Genomic DNA, 5734 nt, shown 5'->3' on the forward strand with positions numbered 1-5734 from the left:
TCCATCAACAAAACATCCACATACATTCAACGATTAAACGCAATGCATAAACTTAAAACCCACCAAACTGTAAACGAATTCAATACAACAAATGGAATTTGGAAATCAGAACACAACCTGGCTCTGATACCAATTGAAGGATTTCGTTTTATAAAGAACCTTTGAGTGGAAGCGGATAGTCCAAATCTCATTTCGATTAAAACAAACATTTACAATAAACAATATAAATTATGCATCAAAACATAAATTACAACATGTTTTTGAACTAAAAAAAAGGGTTTAGAGATTATACCTTTGAAGAACTCTTCTTCAAGTAAATCCCTCATACTGTCACGAACACCACGAATAGTCACGAACATTCCAAATAGCAACTAGATCTCGAACCCAAAAAGGAAGGACATACCACTTGGTGATCTTGGTATTCTCGATGTGTGAACCTAGGAGTGGTGGATTATGACTATTTTGGTTAGGAAGGAGTTTGTGGTTTGGAGGTGGAAGACGATTGACAAAGAAACTTTCTATCGCATAGAAAAGTGCTTCAATCGTTTAGGCGATGAGGCTATCGTATAGTCTCTGCTTTTTGTCGTGTAGGATCTCACAAAAATCATGTAATACTTATCTTGGAATAATAAAATCATATTTCATTTATTCCCTTTGCCATAATAAATGGGAAATTTGTACGGATGACCCAATTTTTGGGTCCAAAATATCAAATGACCCATTTTTAAAAAATAATGTCAATTGACCCTCTGCTGACATCATCGGCATATCAAATTACGTAAATTGCCCTTACACCAGCCACACGAGGTAAATCTCGCTCTTGTCTGATTAAACGCTCTCGCTCTCACTTGAAATTTCCGATTTGATATGATTGCTCGTCAGTACACGAATGATTTGACAATTTTCACGACGGAAGCCTCAAATCAAATCAATAATACCTAAACACAATACAATGGTGATTTCTTTAAACTCTAAACTCCATTTCAAAGGTGATTACTTCTCTAATTTTCGATGGTATTTTGTTGAACAGAGATTTTTTGAACGGGGATTTCCAAGACGAGGTTTTTTCAGAACAGAACAACTTTTTTAGAAAGGTGTTTCATTATTTTGAGTCTGTTTAATTATTTTTGTTGTGTTATTTCTAGAAATGTAGCATTACGAAATTTTGTATTGGGAGAGAGTAAGGAAGAGGAAGAGGAAGAGGAAGAGAGAGAGCAAGAGTAAGAGAGAGATCGAGATTACGAAAGAGAGCGAGATTTTGAGAGAGGGCAAGATTGAAAGAGCGGGATTTTGAGAGAGAGCGAGATTGAGAGTGAGAGTACACTTCAATTGCTTGTACAACTTAATGACAAATGTTCTCTTGCTTTGTAGAATGACAGAAAAGTGTCTACTTATTAAATGATGTTCGCTTCCTTCTTTTACGAGAAGAGTTTAGTAGACTTCAGATAGCTGTAACGTTGAAATCTAATCAGGACGAAAATATTGGAATGGGGTTTAGAAATGTGAGTTATGATGATACGGCTCTGGACAGACAATACGAGGAATCATATCAGTTTCGTCGGGAAGAGGATGATATTCCATTGTCTACTAACACCTGTCTCTTATACACATCTAGATGTGTATAAGAGACAGGAGAGAGTGAGAGTACACTTCAATTGCTTGTACAACTTAATGACAAATGTTCTCTTGCTTTGTAGAATGACACAAAAGTATCTACTTATTCAATATGGAAATGATTGAGATGAGAATGAAAATTTGTATATTGGGGGAAAGTTGACAAGAATCATTGTGCCTCATACATTGAAGTATAAAGAACTTAAATCTCGCATTTACAGGGTTACAAATGTCAGTTCTTCAGAGTTTGATCTTATACTGAAAGTTAAATATAAGCTTGAATTTAAAGCCCCTCCACAATGCATAAGGAATGATGATGATGTTCGCTTCCTTCTTTTACGAGAAGAGTTTAGTAGACTTCAGATAGTTGTAGCGTTGAAATCTAATCAGGACGAAAATATTGGAATGGGGTTTAGAAATGTGAGTTATGATTATACGGCTGTGGACAGACAATACGAGGAATCATATCAGTTTCGTCGGGAAGAGGATGATATTTCATTGTCTACTAACACTATACCATCAACATTCGATTATATGGATTGTGGTCTTGGATGTGAATGAGCAACCAGCAGGATTGAATGAAATGGATCGTGATCATGGAGATCTGCGTCGTTCTACAGCAGCTTCAGTGGTTCCACCATCTGTGCCTTCAAGTTATAGGACAGAGTTGATTATGTCTGACACCTCTTCATCTGGGACAGAGGACGTTGAAGTTGGTCAACTATTTTTCAGCAAAAAGGACTTGAAAATGAGGTTATCTATTTTGCTCATCAACAAAATTTTGAATTTAAGGTCAGGAAATCAACCAAATCTTTGTTCACATTCATATGTATTGGGGAGACATGTAAGTGGAGCCTTCGTGCAGTCAAAATGGAAGAGTCTGATATATTCAAGATCATAAAGTACTGCAGTTCGTACACATGTTCCATTGGAATTCTGAATCACGACCATAGACAAGCAACTGTTACGGTTGTTGGTCAACTCATTAAAGATAAGTTCACGAGAATAGGACGTATTTATAAACCTTTTCACATCGTTGAGGATATGAGGAGAGATTATGACATGAACATAAGTTATGATAAATCGTGGCGTGCAAGGGAAGCTGCGTATAATCTCACTAGAGGTACTCCAGAATACTCATACTCTAAACTACATACTTATGGAGAAACGTTAAAAATAGAGAATCCATATACAGTCTTTGAGATCGAACTTGAAGATGAGGTGCATTTCAAGTATATGTTTATGGCATTAGGGCCTTGTATTAGAGGTTTCGCAAGTTTTCGGCCTTGTATTATTGTTGATGGGTTACACTTGAAAGGAAAATACAAAGGCACCATGTTGGTTGCGATTTCTATAGACGGGAACAATCAATTATACCCACTAGCATATGCAATAGTGGACAATGAAACCGATCGATCATGGAAATGGTTTATGTCAAACTTGAAATGCAGTATCGAAGAACTCGATAATCTGGTGTTTGTGTCTGATTGGATGGTATCTATCGGCAATGTTATTCGTGCATTTTTTTCCCACGGAATTTCATGGACTGTGCACATGGCATATAGAATAAAATCTGGTTACAAACTTTAAGGATAGCACGGTTGTTGGGATATTTAGAGATGCAGTAAGGGCATTTCGCATGACAGAGTTCCAGATAAAATGGGACGAACTTTGTAGTTTTCGAGACGGTGCTGTCACGAAATATTTGGAAGATATCGGTCTTCAAAGGTGGGCACGGGTTTACCAAATAGAACGAAGATATGATAATGACATCCAACAGTGCAGAGTATTTCAATTCGTTAACTAAAGAGTATCGACTATTGCCCATAGTATGATTGATTGAACATGTTAGAGGAATGCTCCAATCGTGGTTCTACGAATGAAGGAATTACTAAGCATCTTGAACGACATTGCACTCTGACTACTGTGAAACCCGATTGGCAAGTGAGGTCGATAAGGACAGACGATATTGGATTGAGCCTATTGATTATTATCGGGTACACGTGCGAGATTATCGATTGGACGGTATTGTCAATCTTCACACGAAGGAATGCACGTGTAAAGAATTCGACTCACTTGGTATCCCGTGTTCGCATGCAATTGTTACTGCCAAGGAACGAAATATACCCATCCACAGTCTTTGTAGTCGATTTTATATAGTGGACTCTCTAATAACTGCGTATGTGGAGCTTATAAATCCACTTGGCCACATATCTGAATGGAAGAGACCTCCTGGATATGTAGAAAAGATTATCTTTCCTCCGAAGTTTGTGGCACAAGCCGAGCGACGGAGAGTGAGAAGAATACCATCCAGAGGAGAATTTTGCAAACCAATGAAATGTGGTCAGTGTGGGAATTATGGGCATAACCGCCAAAATTGTGTCAAACCGTTTACAACCGTGCGACGTGCTGAAAATGCCAGAGGCCATGACACAAACACCCCTCATCTAGTTTAGTTTGTAACTAACTTGTAACATTTCATTTGTTATAAATACCATTGATCAGTTTTTCATACATCATACTTTTAATATATTTACTTTTTCATACTTGTAACATACTTCATACTTGTAACACTTCATACTTCATACTTTCATCTTATAAACAAAAAACAATAACAAGCTGGAGTATTTCTATAATAGCAATCTTCATACTCTCCCAATCTTTATACTCTTTCCATCTTCATACTCTCTCAATCTTCATACTTGTAACAAAAAACACTAACTTCATACTCTCTCAATCTCGCTCTCTCTCAAAATCTCACTCTCTCTCAAACTCTCGCTCTCTCAATCTTGCTCTCTCTCAAAACCTCGCTTTCTCAATCTCACTCTCTCTCAAAACCTCACTCTCTCAATCTCGCTCTCTCAATGTTTGAACTTTGAACCTTGAATCATATAATGTTCTACATACCATTGATACAATGAAAAGAGCAGTGGCTCAATTATACATGTTCTGATAAAATTATGGTATTGAACTTTGAACTTAAAATTATGACATGCGCCTAAGACTGCTTTCAGCTCGTGCGACAGATAGCCTTTCTATCTCGGGGTCAATATTGACTTTTGGCGCATTGCCTTCACTCAAATATTGTTTGCAACTTGGTTGCACAAGCTACAATACGCCCATGATTAAAAGGGTGCTTGCGAAAACACAAAACTTAACAAACTATTAGCTGTCAAGTCCCCGACAACGGCGCCAAAAACTTATTGCGTTGGAAAAGGAGAGGAAATAAATATGTGTCTTATGTTATGCGTTGATCTCCATGTGTCGCTGGTCCTGCATTGGACTAGAAAATATACAATATGCATTTAAGCATGTATGCGATGACCATGTGTTCCTGCCACAAGTTTTCTTACTTTCTCGCCAAGTATACCGAGAACGCAAATTTCTCGAGATGATTCGAGGTCGAACTCAAGGACTTATAACTCAATAATGTTTGTGAAGTAATGTGTTTGAGGCGAAGAACAGAAGTAAAAAGACAGAAATTAATGGAATTATGCGCTACTCCTACTCCTAACTAAACAGATTGAGCAATGAAAGTTTAACAATGAGAATTGGTAGAGATGCAACAGTTGTTAATGCATAATAATGTTCATTATGTTAGGTCGCCCGAGTAATCCCAGCTCGTCACACTAACGCATCGCACACCTCTCGATGGCTAGCCACATGCCTATATCTCTATAATGCATGGTTGCATCAAGCATAAGATCTTGCCTATCTCTAGGAACAATGCATACTTTGCTTTAGTGTGTTTCACTACTCACCCTCTCAGGTGGTTAGTTGTGGCTAATCAGCTCATAGACAAGCATTGCGACAGCTCATAGACGAGCGTTGCTACCACCTCACACCAAACGAAGAAGATTAACTCACTATACTCCGCAACACACACCTCTCGATGGGATACTACATGCGTCTTATCTCCAGGTTGCACGATTGAGAGCCGATTTTCCTGTCGCTGCTACTTGAGGCATTAGTTATGAGGATATTCACTTATTCCATGCGTACGCCTCAGGCTTCAATACGGCCGATGACTACTCCCGTCGAAGTTGCAACGTTGCAGGGCCTTGGTTTTCGGGGCATTGGATTCTCACCAATGTTTGCGTTACTCAGAGCCGACATTCTC

Source organism: Benincasa hispida, chromosome 5, assembly GCF_009727055.1.
Source record: "Benincasa hispida cultivar B227 chromosome 5, ASM972705v1, whole genome shotgun sequence".
Lineage (NCBI taxonomy): Eukaryota > Viridiplantae > Streptophyta > Magnoliopsida > Cucurbitales > Cucurbitaceae > Benincasa > Benincasa hispida.